The 20,275-nt window shown below is 37.1% G+C and overlaps 1 protein-coding gene across 2 annotated transcripts in view; it reads left to right on the top strand.

Moving 5' to 3' along the window:
• Positions 1 to 20,275, top strand: part of LOC148942614 (CAP-Gly domain-containing linker protein 4-like) — a 208,731-nt gene that overhangs the window by 25,434 nt on the left and 163,022 nt on the right. The window contains exon 1 of one of the 2 annotated variants that reach the window (XM_089102484.1): positions 11,557 to 11,638. The exons of the other annotated variant lie outside the window; for it this stretch is intronic. The gene's annotated coding sequence lies outside the window, so the exon portion shown is untranslated. Of the gene's footprint in view, positions 1 to 11,556; positions 11,639 to 20,275 lie in introns of those variants that run through there. 2 annotated transcript variants of the gene reach the window in all.

Here is a 20,275-nt window from a genome sequence, read left to right as displayed (position 1 = left end):
TTGTCAGGATGTTAATTCAGCCACAAATGGTTTTACACAGAGACTGAGTGATCTTATCAGTTCAACATTTCCAGTCCGTAAATCAAACCGAAAAACTGCCTATATACGCCCCCGGATGTCCAATAGCCTCATAATCTCTTCATACCGTAAAAATGACCTATACAAGTTAGCTTGCAAAACCAGTAGCGTTATTGACCTAACTAATTATAAAAAATACAAAAAGTTATATACCAAACTCGTCCGGGAAGCAAAAAAAATTATTATTATTCAAAAATCTCTCACTGCAAAGAGAACTTGCAAAAATTTTGGTTCACAATAAATGAAATTCTTAAAAAAAAAAATGAATTCAAGATCTATACCTATTAAGCTTAAGGACATCAGTGGTAGATTAATTGACCCAATTTCTGTACCGGATACTTTTAATAATTATTTCACCAATATTCCAAATGCTAACTCCTGTTCCCCCTCCGAGTCATTACACCCTAGCAAGAATCCCAGATCCATGTTTTTCTCTCCAACTGATATTAAAGAGGTGCTTCAAGTTATCGAATCTCTCTCTAATAGTAGTACACCTGACTTCTTTGGCATAAGTAATAAGTTTCTTAGGACCGCATCTTTCTATGTTTGTGAACCCATTGTGCACATAGCAAACCTGTCAATGATCAATGGATTCTTCCCAGAAATGTTTAAATCAGAAATTGTTATCCCGATCATAGGCAGCGCGCTAGCGCTGCCTAAGTAAAGAACGATGTGTTTTTGGTTTCTCCATACCCGGGCACTTCGTATCGAAGGAGTTGTCGTAGAAACTTCGAAAAGGGCTCATTCGATTGGAAATTGGAGTGGCTAGAACACCTTTTAATTGTAGAAATGGATTTGAGGGCAACTAGCCCCCCCCACACCCATCCGTCCCCCAAACACATCCAATTAAAATTTTGAGATAGCCATGTTGTTCAACATAATTTATTTCCAAATAGAATATGTGTTCTTGAGGAGGATACTCCGCCACATCCCTCAGGGCAAGGGTTGTAATTTATGCCCTGGGGGGATATAAGGTTTTTATAGAAAGCGTTGCCGTAGGAACTTCAAAACAGGCTCATTCGATTGGAAATTCAAATGGATAGTACCCTTTTTAATAGTTGAAATTGATTGGAGGGCAACTAGCCCCCCCCCACGTCAATCATTCCTCCAAAGACATCCAATCAAAATTTTGAGATAGCTATTTTGTTCAGCGTAGTTGATTTCCAGATAGAAAATATGTTTTTGAGGAGGACACTCCCCCACAATCGTCAGGGTAAGGGTTTAAGCTATGCCCTGGGGGCATATAAGGTGTTTATAGAAGGTGTTGTCGTAGAAACTTCAAAACAGGCTCATTCGATTGGAAATTCAAAGGGCTAGTACCCTTTTTAATAGTTGAAAGTGATTGGAGGGCAACTAGCCCCCCACGCCCATCATTCCCCCAAACATATCCAATCAAAATTTTAAGATAGCCATTTTGTTCAGCGTAGTTGATTCCCAGATAGAAAATATGTTTTTGAGGAGGACACTCCCCCACAACCCTCAGGGAAAGGGTTTTAAGTTATGCCCTGGAGGCATATAAGGTTTTTATAGAAAGCGTTGTCGTAGAAACTTCAAGACAGGCTCATTCGATTGGAAATTCAAAGGTCTAGTGCCCTTTTTAATAATCGAAAGTGACTTGAGGGCAACTAGCCCCCTCTCTCGCCCACCTTTTCCCCAAACACATGCAATCAAAATTTTAGATAGCCATTTTATTCAGTGTTTTGGGTTTCTAGATAGAAATTATGTTTTTGAGGAGGACACTCCCCCATAGCCCTCAGGGCAAGGGTTGTATATGCCCTGGGGGCATATAAGGCTTTTACTGAACGCGTCGTCGTAGAAACTTCAAAAATGACTCATTCAATTGGAAATTGAAATGGCTAGTGCAGTTTTTAATAGTCGAAAGTGATTGGAAGGCAACAAACACCCCTTCCACGCCCACCATTTCCCCAAACACATCCAATCAAAATTTTGAGATTTTGTTCAGCGTAGTTTTAAGTTCTGGAAATAGGTCTTTTAGGATAAAAACCCCATCAGAGCTTTCAGTGCAAGGGTTGTAATTTCTGCCCTGGGGGCATATAAGGTTTATATAGAAAGTTTTTGTAGAAATTTCAAAAGGGGCTCATTGATTGGAAATTGAAAATGCCCTTTTTAACAGTGGAAAGTGAGTGGAGAGTAATTAACCCCCCTCTCACGCCCTCCATTTCCCCAAACACATTCAATCAAAGCTTAAAGATAGCCATTTTATTCAACGTAATTGAAAGTTCTGGAAATTATGTATTTGAGGATGACAAACCCCCGAGAGTCCCCAGGCCAAAGGTTGTAAGTTATGCCCAGGGGGCATATAAGGTTTTTAAAAATAAAGTTGTCGTAAAAACTTCAAAAGGGGCTCATTCAAATGGAAATTGAGAGGGATAGTGCCCTTTTTAATAGTTGAAAGTGATTGGACGGTAACTAACCCCTCTTTCACGCCCAACATCCCCCCAAACACATCTAATCAAAATTTTCAGATAACCATTTTGTTCAACGTAGTAGAAAGTTCTGGAAATTAGGTCTGTGATGATGACACCCCCCCACCCAGCCCTCAGGGCGAGGGTTGTAAGCTATCCCCTGGGGGCATATAAATTTTTTATTTAAAGCGTTGTCGTATAAACTTCAAAGGGGCTCATTTTGTTGGAAATTGAAAGCGCTAGTGCCTTTTTTAATAGTTGAAAGTCATTGGAGAAAGACTAACGCCCCTCTAACGCCCACCATTTTCCCAGACACATCCAATCAAAATTTTGAGGTAGCCATTTTGTGTAATCATTTTGTGTAACTTGAGATAGCCATTTTGTAGATAGCCATTTTGAGATAGCCATTTTGAGCCATAATCTTGCGACAGGTAAGTATGATTAATCGTGTGAATAATTTTCTTCCTCCTGATATCCTGGTCACCCTTTATTACTGTTTTATTTACCCATATATCTCATACTGCAGACCGGTTTGGGGCAACACTTATCCTTCAGTTACCAATAAATTAAAATCTGCCCAAAACCGTGCCATCAAAGCAGTTTTTCGGCTGCCCCGAAATTATCCCACCCAAGACTTGTACTCCGATTTTGGTATTATCCCCTTTAAAAAAATCATCATCGAATTAAATCGATCCCTTGCATACTCAGCTTACCCTGAAAATCTTCCTCCCCAATTATTATCTTATTTTAATTGTAATAATTCTGAAGGTTTCTGTCTCCGTTCATCCAACCATTCCTTTGTTGTCCCCAAGTGTGTCTCTAGCTCCGCCCAGCGATCCCCTATTTATAAATCCCTATCCATAGGTTTTCGTACGCTGTATAACAATGTTACTAAACTTTGATTTATAATTCTTTAAATTTTTAATCAGTTTGCTTTAATTTACCCGTGTTTTCTCTTTCTTTTTTTCTTTTTTCTCTCTCTTCTTCATTTTCATTTTTTTGTTGTTAGGGTCCTCAACAAGTTCACTTCCAGGATCCTTAATATTATTGGTGTTATGTTTCATTCTTAATTGAATAAATTGAATTGAGTTATATAGGATTCGATCTATAAAAATTTCTGGAAAATATTTTGTGACTTTAAGTCTATTAAAGATCGTATAAAACAAAACTCTTAAAGTCAATCACTCACAATGCTAAAAAGATGCCTTTAATAAGTTTGTTTCACCAGCTATTTTCACCAGCTATTAGCTATTTCACCAGGAATAGATTTTAGTCCCAGTGGAACTTAAAAGTTCCAAAACCCTTAGGCAGACTCAATATGTTTAACCCGTTCCCTGCCCCCTCACGCAAGCTTTTATTATTAGACATTGTGCAGATTGAAATCAGATGACGTGAAAGAATTGAAAGGAAATTAGTTCCAGTCACTAAAAAAAAAATAAAGTAATATCACCCAAATCAGTCGGTAAAAATGACCATCCGGTCAATGTACTTTGCCTTACTCCCTATCCCCTAAAAATTGAAGTATTTTAGCTAGCTTTGCCTCTGCTCCTGACTAATGTGTGATAAAAAGAGCAGCAGCCCAATTTTTTTTTGTAAGCTTCACTGTTGTGTGTTTGTATGTCTCTTTTATTTGTATTTTGTTTTAGAAGATGAAGTCGCTTCACCAAATGAATGGGAGAAGCTTCCTAAGAATTAAGTACCTACCCCTTACAAGGCACCGAGTAAAGAGGAAAGCTTGATTCACTCCTTCCATTGGCATCTACGATGTTGTCTGCTGAATTTTTCGCCATTCGCCTGGCCCTAGATGTTCTTATAAATTATGTAATTGAAGATGAGAATATTCTTTACCTTTCTGACTCCAAATTGGCAATACTGTCGCTAAAAAAAATTAGTAGAATTGCCAATGATAAGAATTTATTCAATATTAGAAAACAGCTTCTGAACCTTCAGGCCAAAGGCAACCAGATTTATTTGTCAACATGTTCCAAGTCATAAAGGCATCAAATATAGTGACACAGCTGATTTACTTGCAGCCAAGGCTTTTTTGTTAAGCTCAAGCCCTTCCTCTGACCTCAATTTACGAGACCTTATTAGGCAAAGATCTAATGTTAATCACAGTAAATTGATTTTATTTCCCTTTCATACTAGATTACTTTCAGAACTATATTACCGTCTGAAATCAGGTGCCCTTCTTCTCAATAGTTTGTTATCAGTCCCTACATCACTCCCCTCTATGCCGTGTCTGCTTTTCAACCGATGAAACTATAAAGCATGTCTTATTTGATTGTTAGCCACTGAGTGGGGAGACTATTTCCCTTAAGAACCTCTGCTACACGGCTAATATACCAAATACCTACACTGCAATCATGAATTCTAACCTGCTTTGGAACATTGATAGAAAGATATTTAAGGCATCTATTGATATCTTAACCCTTTCAGACCTGAACCAAGAAGGAGTTGCGTAAAAAATTTGAAAATAGCAGAGAGTGATCCTGGAGGTTCAACTAGAACATATTTATTTTAAAAAAAAAATTATTTCATTCCAAATCCAAACTGTGAATGGTTACCATATGGTCACGTCAGGTATATACAGATACTATTTTAGGTGAAAATTTGTGAAACAGTTGCGATCTGAGTTCAAACACAGTCGAACTTTGCACTTCGAACACATGATTCGACTGGTTCCACCCCTAACGCACTTCTCATAGCGCCACCTTCCCTTTTCAGTCGCATCCGGAAAATGCGAGGTCTGGTCAAACCTCATTGATTTCGAAGGCATCCCGTCTCGCGAGGTAGACGTATTGCGCTTCGTCACTAATAAGGATGGTCTTCCAACTCGAGGACTTTGAGATACGCCAGTAAGAACCAAACCACGAGCAATGTCCATTTTGAAATACAGTAGAGACATATGCTGAACATTGGTCTGCTTACACTGTCGGCGGTGTATCAGCCAGGCGTTGTACACAGCCATGTCATAGAAGTAGTACACGCTCCTCATATACCACTTCTTCGAGTGACTGTCAGACCTGTAATGCTCCAGGAACATGTCAGCAAGATCTACGCCCCCCATTGATTTGTTGTAGTCACGGACGATTCGGGGGTGATCAACTTCGACGTATTTCCGTGTTGTGCCATCCCATTTCTGGCACTTATCAATTGGGGTGACTGCACAGTATGACGAACCTAAATGGACTGGTTTGTTGTCATACCATTTTACTACCGATACTTCTGAATGTCTTTCAAAACGGAAGTCCACTAACCCTTGTCCATTCTTTTTCATGTTGGCGTCGGTATCTAGGACAGCGCCCCTCATTCTGTTGCTGCGTATCGTACCACATGACTCGATGCCATATTCAACCCGAAGCTTGTGAATGAGATCGATGTCAGTATAGAAGTTATCAAAGAACAGCTTGAAGTTCATGAACCTTGGCAGATTTTCTACAAGCCGAAGGACAACGTCAGTAACTTGGCCATGTTCAGAAATTTCAAAAGATACTTTTCCTGCATATATCACTATGTCACACACTAGTCCGCTGATGCCGGCTCTTGTGAAAACCTTTACAACCCACGAGTGTGTCTTGTCCTTCAAGTGCTGTCGAAATCCAATTCTTCCTTTGAACAAGATCATCTGTTCGTCAATACATTGGAACTCTTCAGGGTCTATTTTTTTCAGATTCTCCCTGAATGCGTCGTATAGTCTTCTGATCTTGAACAGTTTATCATGACCAGCCTATCATATGACCAGGTATCATTAAGGTGTCATCGCAAATGTGGAAGAAAGATCTCAAGCTGATGAACCTATCTCTGCTCATGGTATCAGCCACCGGGGAATATCGTATTCCATTCTCCCAGTACATTCTCATAGCCGGAAGTTTGAGAATGCTCATAAGCATTTGAACTCCAAGAAATCTGTGCAGCTCTTCAAGAGAAAGTTTCAGAACAAAATTCATCTTTTTCATGGCATTCAGGTTCGTTGGGTCCACAATGTTTGAAAGAATGTCTTCTGTGATAAACATTCGGAAGAGATCAAGGGGCGTTTGTACCTCGTCATAGTGTGGCATAGAACCCTTCCAGGTAATATCTCGAGGTTCGGGCTCCATTTTTATCCACTTGTATTGCTTTACCTCCTTTGCTACCTTCTTTTTTGCTACTGGTTTTGCCGTGACCTGAGGAGCATCAGTTGGAGTTACTAGACCGGCCACTGCTTGGGAAGGAGTATTTTTCTTAGCTATTGTAAAGACAAAGGGTTAAGCAGGTGCAATAACTGTTGCTGACTGCATTGCAGAAGAAGTTGCCACTGGTGCTGATGATGTGCTTGAAGAACTGTTTGACGCTGCTGTGTCATTCAAGCCCGGGAGAGGCAAATCGAATTGATCCGTGTCATCGCCATTGTCTAACTCGAACCTGCCATGCATTGATAAAGGGATGTCGTCTGTGTGGTCAATATCCTCTTCATCACTTCTGTCTTCATTGCCACAACAGTTGAGAGAACGTAGAGGTTGAAATTCTTGATCTGGATTGTCTGGTGCCCAGTTTGGGTCGTCGTCGTCGGACGAGATATCGAGATCTGAATCACAATCAGGTATGAATAAAAGCCTTGCTGCTTCTTCTGCATTCATTTTCTTGGTAGCTCTTATAAGTCTCTCTTCCAAGGGCTTAGGACCATGACCTCTCATGGAGTCAGAGCTCGGGCTTGGGCCAGCTGAAATGAAATTCAAGGTAAGTGCATCACTTAATAATAATAATATAATGCAATAAAATAGGCCATTGGCCTCTACACTTGCTTGAGGCATCACACAAAATAGCTCTTTTACCCTTGTTACCAATAAAAAGGAGGAACAGAAAGAAAATGTGCCTATTCCCGATCATAAAAAGGACTTGCTGCCTCGTTTGCTGTACAAATCTGCCTAGGTGTGGTTTGGCAATGAATGCCTGACGTGACCATTTGGTAACCGATCGTTAGCAACCTTGTTTGGGGCTAAACTACAGCTCAGAATTATACTAGTGATATCTCATTCGAAAGATCGCATTCTTAGCTAAAAAATAATATCATAATCCGGCTCTGAACTTACCAGAAACGTCCAGGTCATCGAGGTCAAAATCTGCACCTTTCCGCTTTTTCGACATTTTATGTTTTGTCTAAACTTGGACGCTCGCTCGACCGCTCTGGTAAAGCCTTGAGGGATAATAAATTCAAACGCGATAGAGCCAAGCAAGCGCTATCTAGTGGAAAAGAAATCACGGTTGTAACTTTGTTGAGTCGAGAGAAAAACATAGGGGGCGAGGGGTATCCGTATGGTGACCACAGGCATGAAAGGGTTAAAGAAGAGACAAATTGATTAGTAATTACTAAAGCACAATGCAGACAATAGAAAAGGGATTGGTGCATCAAACGATTTGGAATGTGGAGAAGAGAGCTGGAGCGAGTGGGAAGAACCGGATTGGTACCGGCCGTTTTTGTTGTTTTTTTTTCACTTATTTCTCATCAACAGTTTGTTCGTAATGTCAGACCAACAAAAGTGAAAGTGAAATTAATAAATTTAGTGTCACATTCTTAACCTGATGAAACAATTTCCGCTATGATTTCAATATAATTACTAGACCAGTATATTAGGTACTTGCGTGTTATAGGGACCACACTTTGTTGTTGATCTGTAATGAAACCGGTTTTGAGTGTTCACTCGGAGATAATCAGCTTAGCCTGAGCAAGAGAAACTACTTTGCGGGTATATTTTAATTAAATGTTTAATATGTAGAGACGGTTAGATTAGGTTAGGTATTTAATATAATGGGTTCTGGGCGGCCTGCTTTCCATACTTCTCTGTTGTATTTTCCATAATTTTGTTACTAAAGTATTATGTGTTACCAAGTCAACATAGAGAAAACGGAATTTATCGTTTTTAGCGGCACTAACTCGACCAATTCCAATCTTGTCCTTGATGGTATTAGAATCCAGCAGTCCCTAAAATACCGTGGTATAACGTACGGTCAGACGCCTAGGTCAACTAGAGGCTTGCTGACCGAATCATTCAACGCCGTCGTCTCTCTTGCCATCTGGTACATATCACCCTTGTGGTAAATGTTGTCCCTCACCAAGCGTCGAAAAACACGAACAACTGTACTACAGATTTGCGAAATTTTTGCTGGGATTTCCACTAAGATTTTCTAACACGGAGATCTCATCCATCTATGGAATCCTTGATCCATCAACTAAGGTGATTGATCTAGAACGGAGAGCCTCAAGACGATCCCTTAGTAAACTCTACGACTCACCGCTGGCTCAACTGTTTCTGTGAATGAAATACCTGTATTTAACTTTTAGTGTCAAATATGTATTTCTTCTTTCTTTTGTTTCATTTTTTACTCCGCTTTTTTTTCCATTTATCCATTGTAAGCGGGCACAAATAAATATAACTATATTTTCATCCATATTTTGCTGTACTTTATTAGGATTAAAATAACTTCACTTCTTTTGTGTGCTCGCTGTAACATGTAAGTACCAAAGTATTGTTTGAAGATGCTCCAATATATGTGGGTAACAATGGAAGGAAGCCTGATACTATGATTAATAGAAAATTACTGCAATTATGAAGCAATAATTTCTTTATTCTAGTTTTTTGTATATCCTAGACTTTTACTGGCAACCGTCTGAGGGTGGGTGAATTGTTAAAAAAGCAACCATGGTATTTAGAAAAATAAGTTTTGTAGTACTACTGTTATTTTTTAGGATGTCTCTTTGAGATGTGACCAACGTCATTGACCGCACCCCACTTCCATTACAGAGCCTTTCCTGGGGTTGGTGGTGTCCGGGGAAAAATTAATTACAGCGCCCCCCTCCCGACTCAAATATAAGTTAAAAAAGGCAAATCGAAATCAGAACAAGCTACTATGTTTGCTCTGTTACTATTACTACTATTAACATCTCAACGCAGCACCAAGCCACCTGGGTCCAACACAGCTATGCACGCCCCTTCTTCCTAATCTTTTCAAAGCCTTCCTCTTTACACCCTCTCAAGAAGTTCTCGTTTCTCCCAAGTCTTTCTTTATGACATCCTCCCACCCAACCACGGACAACATGATTTCTGTTTAACCTCAGACGGTTGTCAGTACAATCTTCGGCAATCTGTCATACTTCATCCGCAGAATGTGCCTTAGCCATCTCACCCTTTCTCTCATTATCAAACAGTTCGTCATAACGAAGTGTAAGGAGCGCTGCGGCTCAATAATAACCGAAACTCTAAGAAACAAAGTCTTGATAACACTTAATATACCAAAAGAATCAAATTTTGATGCTTATTCAAAACATGTTAAATTCATCAAATTTAATGATACCCATCAAAAGTTATGAGCCTGGGAAAATTTGCCCAATTTTTGAAAAAGGGAACAAACACCCCCAAAACATCAATTGATCTTAGTGAAAATCATACAATCAGACTCAGTATACTAGAAAAACCTAATGTAGAGATTTCAAGCTCCTATGTACAAAAATGTGGAAATTTTGCCTTTTTTGTCATAGGAAAGATCACGGATGCGTGTTTATTTGTTTTTCTTTTCTTATACCCAGGGGTGATTGTATCGAACCAGTGATCGAAGAAGATCGGGATAGGGCTCATTTGATCATCAATCGAAAGTTCTAGTGCACTCTTAAAGTGACCAAAAATATTGGAGGGCAGCTAGCCCCCTCACAGGCTCATTTTTTCCCCGAAGTTACCCGATAAAAATTTTAAGATAACCATTTTTTCCAGCATATTCGAAAATTCCAATAACTTTGTCGCTGAGGGTGATTTACCCCCCCCCCCCTCAAGTCCCCAGGGGAAGGGCTACAAGTTATGACCTTTGCCCATTGTTTACATACAGTATTTGTTATTGGGAAGTATACAGACGTTTTCAGGGGGGATTTTTCTAGTGGAGGGGGGGGGGGTCGGTTACGTGGGAGAATTTTTCCACGGAGGAATTTTTCATGGGGAAAGGGAGTTTTACATGGAGGGGAAGCCAGATTTCCCAGCATTGTTTCAAAAAAACGATCAGAAATTAAATAAAAAAATTGAACTGATAGTAAGGAGCAACGTTAAAACTTGAAACGAACAGAAATTATTACGTATATGAAGGGAGTAGCCGCCTTCTCAATACCTCGCTCTTTACGCTAAAGTTGTTTTAGTACTTTTTAAAGAGCTTTAAATTCTAATTAAACGGCGTTTGTGATTCATGAGTCATTCTTAAAGAATTGGGACACAATTTTAACTTGAGCGTAAAGAGCCAGGTATTGAGGAGGCGGCGACTACCTTTATATACGTAATAATTTCTGTTCATTTTCAGTTTTAACGTTGCTCCTTACTTTCAGTTGAAAAAAACTTGTTTTTTGAATTTACAATCCCTAGAAAGCGGGATTGAACAATCCCTAAAAAGCGGGGAGAATCACACTTTTTGTACAGCCTACTGTTTGAAATATGGTCAGTCAGCGGGGTGCTAAAAAGAATTCGTAGGCAATAATGCCTCTATAATTACCAAACTCACTGTTATCATCTTTCTTATACAGTGGTTTCATTAGGGTTTTCTTAAAATCGCCAGATACTTCTACTTCTTCAAAAGCCATATTCATAATCTTCAGTACCTTATTTCGGTACTTATGCATTATATATAACACAGCCTTATACACAAAAGAAGTCAAGTTTGGTTAATGCTAATGAAATAAAATGAAGTAGGATTCATATATAATAGTTTAGAAATAAATTTGGGCTATATATTTGCATATTTGGGGTGGGATGGGGTGGGGATGGTGGGATAAAGCATAGAATTACGTAACCTAACCTAATCTAGGTACCCCCTCTAAACCCCAAAAAACAATCGTTTAAATATCGAAAACTCAATGAGAAACCACGCTTTGCAATCCATTTATCTCTAGCAAATAACCATTTGACGGGTTTCGTTTCTGTTTTCCTTGTACAGTCTATATCGCTGTGTAATATATAATGCATAAGTACCCTTATTTCTAACATATAGAGACATCTAGGCCAACTTCGCGAACGATTTATATTGTATAGAAAATTGCCTAATTAAATTAAATTTGAATAAAAGTAGCCTAGAAACTAGGCCTAATTGGGAAGATTTGCTGACTTTACGAACTTTTTACCTGTGTAACTTTTTTGGATAAACACTTTTAGATAGGCCTAGTTGATTTTCTCCACAAGTATGCTAAAAGCCAAGCAAAAACCCCCTTAAGCACAATTTTACATTTGCCCAAGGCTTACAGTCTAGTTAATCAAGCTCATATAGGTTAGCAAGGGCTAACCTATATAGGTTAGCAAACTGGCTAAAGATTAATCCGGCAAAAAGATCCTTATTGAGTAGAACACTTGGCTGTAGGTAAATTTTTACCAAATCATATTATTCAGTTTCAAATAAAGTGAATAGCTTATCATTTGATGCCCTTTTTTATGCCAATTACAAATACAACAATCATTTCTATTGGAAATGAAGGTAAAATTCTACTTTAGTTACTTTTGGCTATCTTGGAAAGGAGTTGGGTTAGGAAAATGAAACTTTCAGGGATGGATGTACATGCTAAGGTTTGTCCCGGGAAGGTACTTTGAAGTACCTACCTCCACTCATCCCCCCCCTATATAATGGTAAATTACTGCAAATTACTAGTTGTTTTTAACTCATTTTTCATCCTATATTACTATAATAAATATAAATCACTGCTTACAATAAACAACTTCTGCTTTTAACCTTGTTCATTAAAATATATTCCAAAATCCTATTTAAATACTAAGCCATTTAATTTTCAACCCATGCTGACATTCTTTATGGTATATGAAACCACGTTTGTTGTGATGTCACACTTGCCTTATCAGACACCCTTAGCCTTAAGGGTAGCAGGCACATGCCAAACAACTCTGTTGATAAGACCATTTAAACTGTATTAATTAGGGAAAGGATTTCACAAGAGAGATCAGTAAAAATAACCTAATCCTTTTTAGAGGACAAATTATGTCATAGGAAGATGTTTTTGAAATTCCCCTTCCACCTGAACTTAAAATTTTTTAAAATTCTACTTTAGAAGCTTTTAAAATATTTCTAAAGTACTAAAAGATAGAGTACTAAAAACATCAGAATCGACTTCAGAGGACACATTATATCACAGGAAGATGTTTTTGAAATCACCCTACCCCCCAAACTCAAAATTTTCTAAAATAATACTTTAGAAGCTTTTAAAATATTTCTAAAGTACTAACAGATACAGTGCTAAAACATCAGAATCGACTTCAAAGGACACATTATACAACAGAACGAGGTTTTTGAAATCTCCCCTTCCCCCCAAACTCAAAATTTTTCAAAATTCTACTTTAGAAGCTTTTAAAATATTTTAAATATTTATAAAGTGCTAAAAAATAGAGCACTGTAGACATCAGAATCAACTTTAGAGGACAATGTATGTCATGGGAAGATGTTGTTGAAATCTACATTCCCCCCCAAACTCAAAATTTTCAAAAATTCTACTTTGGAAGATTTTTAAATATTTATAAAGCGCGAAGACATAGAGTAATAAAAACATCCGAATCGACTTCAGAGGACACGTTATATCACGGGAAGAGGTTTTTAAAATCCCCCTTCCCCCCAATCTCAAAATTTTCTAAAATTCTGCTTTAGGAGCTTTTTAAATATTTCTAAAGCATTAAGACATAGAGTGCTAAAAATATCTGAATCGACTTCAGAGGACAAGTTATCTCACGGGAATATGTTTTTAAAACCCCCCGCACCATAACAGTTAAAATTTTTTTAAATTCAGCTTTTAGCGCTTTTTTAATATTTATAAAGAATTAGTAGAGTGAAAGTTACAATCATCCGAATCAGCATAAGAGGAATGGTTATATGGTGGTTCTAGGCTTTGAAAGTCTCCCTTCTTACCAATCTAAAAATTTTCTAAAATTCTACTTTAGGAGCTTTTTAAATGTTTCTAAATCGCTAAAACATAGAGTGCTACGGGAAGAGGTTTTGAAAATCCTCCATCCCCCCAAACTCAAAATTTTCCAAAATTCTACTTTAGAAGGTTTTTTAAATATTTCTAAAGCGCTAAGACATAGAGCGCTACAAATATCGGAATTGACTTCAGAGGAAAAAATATTTTATGGGAAGATGTTTTTGAAATCTCCCTTCCCCCAATCTCAAAAATTTACAAAAATTTACTTTCAAAGCTTTTTTCAATAGTTCTAAAGCTAAGACATAGAGCGCTACAAACATCAGAATCAACTTTAGAGGATAAATTATGTTATGGGAAGATGTTTTTGAAATCCCCCTTCCCCCCAAACTCAAAATTTTCCAAAATTCTACTTTAGAAGCTTTTAAAATATTTCTAAAGCGCTAATACATAGAGCGCTACAAACATCAGAATCAACATCAGAGGAAACGTTATATCACGGGAAGATGTTTTTAAAATCCGCCTTCCCCCCAAACTCAAAATTGTCCAAAATTCTACTTTAGAAGCTTTTAAAATATTTCTAAAGCACTAATAGATAGAGTGCTAAAAACATCAGAATCAACTTCAGAGGACACGTTATATAACGGGAAGGGGTTTTTAAAATCACCCTTCCCCCCAAACTCAAAATTTTCCAGAATTCTATTTTAATAGATATTTAAATATTTCTAAAGTACTTACATCTAGTGGTCTAAAAGCATCCGAATTAACTTCAGATGATCCTTTATATCACAGGACGATGCTTCTAATATCACCCGTTGCCTCAACCTCACATTAATTCAAACTTATAGTTTTTAAGCTTTTGAATTATTTTAAATATTTCTAAAGCGCTACGGAATAGAGCACTACAGACATCAGAATCAACTTTAGAGGACAATTTATATCATAGGAAGATGTTTTTGAAATATCCCTTCCCCCCAAACTCAAAATTTTCCAAAATTCTACTTTAGAAGTATTTAAAATATTTATAAAGCACTAATAGATATAGTGCTAAAAACAACAGAATCGACTTCAGAGGACACGTTATATCACGGCAAGAGGCTTTTAAAATCCCCCTTCTCCCCAAACTCAAAATTTTCTAAAATTCTACTTTAGGAGCTTTTTAAATATTTCTAAAGCGCTAAAACATAGAGTGCTACGGGAAGAGGTTTTGAAAATCCTCCTTCCCCCCAAACTCAAAATTTTACAAAATTCTACTTTAGAAGGTTTTTTAAATATATCTAAAGCGCTAAGACATAGAGCGCTAGAAATATCGGAATCGACTTCAGAGGAAAAATTATGTTATGGGAAGATGTTTTTGAAATCCCCCTTCCCCCAAACTCAGAATTTTCCAAAATTTTACTTTCGAAGCTTTTTTCAATAGTTCTAAAGCGCTAAGACTTAGAGCGCTACAAACATCAGAATCTACTTTAGAGGATAAATTATGTTATGGGAAGATGTTTTTGAAATCCCCCTTCCCCCCAAACTCAAAATTTTCCAAAATTCTACTTTATAAGCTTTTAAAATATTTCTAAAGCACTAATAGATAGAGTGCTAAAAACGTCAAAATCGACTTCAGAGGACACGTTACATAACGGGAAGAGGTTTTGACAATCCCCCTTCCCCCCAAACTCAAAATTTTCCAAAATTCCAGTTTAGAAGCTTTTAAAATATATCTAAAGCACTAATAGATAGAGTGCTAAAAACATCAGAATCAACTTCAGAGGACACTTTATATCACGGGAGGCTTTTAAAATCCCCCTTCCCCCCAAACTCAAAATTTTCCAAAATTCTACTTTAGAAGCTTTTAAAATATTTCTAAAGCACTAATGGATAGAGGGCTAAAAACATCAGAATCGACTTCAGAGGACACGTTATATCACGGGAAGAGGTTTTGAAAATTTCCCTTCCCCCCAAACTCAAAATTTTCCAAAATTATACTTTAAAAGCTTTTAAAATATTTCTAAAGCACTAATAGATAGAGGGCTAAAAACATCAGAATCGACTTCAGAAGACACGTTATATCATGGGAAAAGGTATTTAAAATCCCCCTTTCCCCCAAACTCAAAATTTTACTTTAGAAGCTTTTTTAAATATTTCTAAAGCGCTAAGACATAGAGCGCTACAAACATCAGAATCAACTTTAGAGGATAAATTATGTTATGGGAAGATATTTTTGAAATCCCCCTTCCCCCCAAACTCAAAATTTCTGCCAAAGTTAAATTTATGCAACCTGTGACTAAACAAGCGGAATCATTGGGTCAACCATGTAGGCTCAACACTATGATATTTGCATCAAGGGTAAATGGGTATTTGGTGGAATAGAGTGAGGAACTGGTAATTCATTCATGGTTTCTATGCTGGATAGAAGTAGTGCCACATTGTTGGGAATTATCCAAAACCGAATCCTGCCTGGGACAACAATTATCAGTGACTGTTGGAGGGCCTACGGTTGCCTAGCTAGCCAGGGCTATAAGCATTTATGTGTCGACCACAGTATAAATTTTGTTGACCCTGCAACATGTGCTCACAGACAAAACATCGAAAGACACTGGCGTGACGTTCAAGACAATATACCCAGATATGGCAGAAGAGAAGAACATATGGAAGGATATCTGGCAGAGCACTATTTCAAAAAAAAATATTTAATCTCCTCGAGAATGCACCATTTCATGAAATATATATATCGGAGCTTTATAACCCCAACTAATTTGCTTTTTATGGGTATTATTTACTAATTAATGTTTAAAACGTTGTAACAGAAAATTTGGCAATTTACGGTATCTAACCCCATTTGTTCTTAAAGCAATTCAAATGTTTTTGTCCAAATAGTTTAGTGTAGCAATCTTCATTCTTGAAGCTACGAGACGTTATTAAAGTGTAAATAGGGAGGGGGAGAGAGGGGGCAGAAGTAAATATTTGACTATAGATTATTCAGTACTTGTGCATTATAAATAACCCACCACTATGCACAAAAGAAGTTAAGTATGGTTACTGCTAATGAAATAAAATAGGATGCAAATATGATAGTTTAGAAACAAATTTGGGCTATATATTTGCACATTGGGGGGTGGGGGGTAAATCATAGCATATATTAAATACGTAACCTAACCCAGGTACCTTTTTCCCTCCCTAAACCCAAAAAAACAACAGTTTAAATATTGTAAACGCAATAAGAAATCACGTCTGGTTTCCTTGTACAGTCTATAGCGGTGGGTTATTTATAATGCAAAAGTACCGAATAATCTATACTCGTTTTGATAATTTTTTTTGGAAACTTCTTTACATTTTGAGTTGAGTAACCAAATAAAACATATTCAAATATCTTAATCCTATAATGTTGAAAAATTTTGCTTTTCTTTTTTACATCCGCGATTTAAATTATGTAAAAAATGTTGGAACTTATATAGAAATTTTTTTTCGAGGGTGGAAAGGTTAGCTGAAAGGAGATTTGATAGCGGGGGGCGTGGGAGGGCGGGGGCGGTGGTCAGCAACCTGCTCGCGGTGCCCCTGCTTCTACTAATCTAAGCTGACCATTTCGTTGCAACGTGTTGCACCAGAATAATACTCTAAAATCTGGTTGATAAATTGCCTGTCTAACCAATTTGTCTGAGTTTCGTAAAAGGGGGAAACAACCCCTAAAAGTCAAAGATTTTAATAAAACTCATACCATCAAATTTGTGGTACTTGGCAAATACCCGCCGGAAAATCCCCCCGGAAAATACCTCCCCGCGGAAAATGCCCCCCCCACGGGAAATACCCTCACGGAAAATCCCCCATCCCCCCAAAAAATACCCCGTGGAAAATAAGGCTTTTCAAATTATCAACCAGATTTTAGAGTATGAAGGGGGAATGGGATGAATGGTAAGGGGAATTTCTAAAACTTTGAATGACCTTTAAAAATTTGTGAGTTATAGCAACGGAAAACAAATTTGGGCTATATATTTGCACATTAGGGGGTGGGGGGTAAATCATAGCATACATTAAATACGTAACCTAACTCAGACAAATTTGTTAGACAGGCAATTTATCAACCGAATTTAGAGTATTATTCTGGTGCAACACGTTGCAACGAAATGGTCAGCTTAGATTAGTATAAGCAGGGGCACCGCGACCAGGTTGCTGACCACCGCCCCCGCCCCCCCCCTCCTCCGGCTATCAAATCTCCTTTCAGCTAACCTTTGCATCCTCGCAAGAAAATTTTTATAATTTGTCCTCTGAAGTCGATTCCGATGTTTGTAGCGCTCTATGTCTTAGCGCTTTAGAAATATTTAAAAAGCTTCTAAAGTAAAATTTTAGAAAATTTTGAGTTTGGGGCAAAGGAGGATTTAAAACACATCTTCCCATGACATAACTTGTCCTCTTAAGTCGATTCTGATGTTTGTAGCGCTCTATCTATTAGTGCTTTAGAAACATTTTAAAAGCTTCTAAAGTAGAATTTTGGAAAATTTTGAGTTTGGGGGAAGGGGGATTTCAAAACCTCTTCCCGTGATATAACGTGTCCTCTGAAGTCGATTCTGATTTTTTTTAGCACTCTATCTATTAGTGCTTTAGAAATATTTTAAAAGCTTCTAAAGTAGATTTTTGGAAAATTTTGAGTTTGGGGGGTAGGGGGATTTTCCAAACCTCTTCCCGTGATAGAACATTTCCTCTGTAGTCGAGTCTGAGGTTTTTAGCACACTATGTCCTAATGACTTAAAATTATTTTAAAAGCTTCTAAAGTAGAATTTTGGAAAATTTTGAGTTTTGGGGGAAGGGGGATATCAAAAACATCGTCCCATAACATAATTTATCCTCTAAATTCTATTCTGATATTTTTAGCACTCTATGTATTATCTCTTTAGGAATATTCAAAAAAGCTTCTAAATTAGAAATTTATAAAATTTTTATTGTGGGGAGAAGGGGGATTGCCAAAGAATCTTCCCGTGATATAACTTGTCCTCTGAAGTCGATTCTGCTGTTTTTATCACTCTATTTCTTAGGGCTTTAGAATTATTTAAAAAGCTTCTAAAGTAGTATTTTTGAAAATTTTGAGTTTGGGGGGAAGGGAGATTTCAAAAACATCTTCCCATGACATAAATTGTCCTCTCAAGTAGGTTCTGATGTCTGTAGCGCTCTATGTCGTAGCGCTTTAGAAATATTTAAAATATTTTAAAAGCTTCTAAAGTAGAGTTTTGAAAAATTTTGAGTTTGGGGGGAGGGGATTTCAAAAACATCTTCCCGTGATATAATGTGTCCTCTGAAGTCGATTCTGAGGTTTTTAGCACTGTATCTTTTAGTACTTTAGAAATATTTTAAAAGCTTCTAAAGTAGAATTCTAGAAAATTTTGAGTTTGGGGGAAAGGGTGATTTCAAAAACCACGTCCCGTTATATAAGGTGTCCTCTGAAGTCGATTCTAATGTCTTAGCACTCTATGTATTAGAGCTTTAGAAATATTTTAATATCTACTAAAGCAGAGTTTTTCAAAATTTTGAGATTGGGGGGACGGGGGATTTTAAAAACATCTTCCCGTGACATAACATGTCCTCTGAAGTCGATTCTGATGTTTTAGCACTCTATCTATTAGTGCTTTAGAAATATTTTAAAAGCTTCTAAAGTAGAATTTTGGAAAATTTTGAGTTTGGGGGGAAGGGGGATTTAAAAAATATCTTCCCATAACATAATTTATCCTCTGAAGTCGATTCCGTGATTAGTAGTACTACATGTATTATCGCTTTATAAATATTAAAAAAAGCTTCTAAAGTAGAAATTTGGAAAATTGTGAGTTTGGGGGGAATGGGTATTTAAAATGAATCTTTCTGTGATATATATTTTCCTCTGAAGTCGATTCTGATATTCCTAGCGCTCTATGTCTTAGCGCTTTAGAAATATTTAAAAAAGCTTCTAAAGTAGAATTTTAGAAAAATTTGAGTTTTGGAAGAAGGGAGATTTCAAAACCTCTTCCCATGACATAAATTTTCCTCTAAAGTTGATTCTGATGTCTGTAGTGCTCTATGTCGTAGCGCTTTAGAAATATTTTAAAAGCTTCTAAAGTAGAATTTTTAATAATTTTGAGTTTGGGGGGAGGGGGGATTTCAAAAACCTCTTCCCGTGATATAAGGTGTCCTCTGAAGTTAATTCTGATGCTGTGAGGTCTTCCTCTTTTAATAATTTATTAATATTTGAAGAGCGTCTAAAGTATTATTTTAGAAAAATTTGAGGATGGGGGGAAGTGTGATTTCAAAAACCTCTTCCTATGATATAGCGCGTCCTCTATAGTTGATTCTGATGTCTTAGTACTCTATCTATTAGTGCTTTAGAAATATTTTAAAAGCTACTAAAGAAGAATTTTAGAAAATTTTGAGATTGGGGGGAAGGGGGATTTTAAAAACCTCTTCCCGTGATATAACGTGTCCTCTGAAGTCGATTCTGATGTTTTAGCACTCTATCTATTACTGCTTTAGAAATATTTAAAAAGCTTCTAAATTATTATTTTGGAAAATTTTGTGTTAGGGGGGAAGGTGGATCTCAAAAAAATCTTCACATAAAATAATTTATCCTCTAAAGTTGATTCTGATGTTTTTAGAACTCTATGTCTTAGCGCCTTAGAAATATTTAAAAAAGCTTCTAAAGTATAATTTTGGAAAATTTTAATTTTGGGGGGAAGGGAGATTTTCAAAAACTCTTCCCGTGATATAACGTGTCCTATGAAGTCGATTCTGATGTTTTTAACTCTCTATCTATTATTTTTTTCGAAATATTTAAAAAGCGCCTAAACAAAAATTGTAGACAATTTTTAGTGTGAGGGTACGGGGAATTACAAAAGCTTCTTCCCCT

The sequence above is a fragment of the Artemia sp. Qi Xiang Cuo genome, chromosome 16 (assembly GCF_049724085.1).
Source record: "Artemia sp. Qi Xiang Cuo chromosome 16, ASM4972408v1, whole genome shotgun sequence".
NCBI classification, from domain to species: domain Eukaryota; kingdom Metazoa; phylum Arthropoda; class Branchiopoda; order Anostraca; family Artemiidae; genus Artemia; species Artemia sp. Qi Xiang Cuo.
Note: the sequence above shows the minus strand (reverse complement) of the source record. Positions and strands in the feature narration are given on the sequence as shown.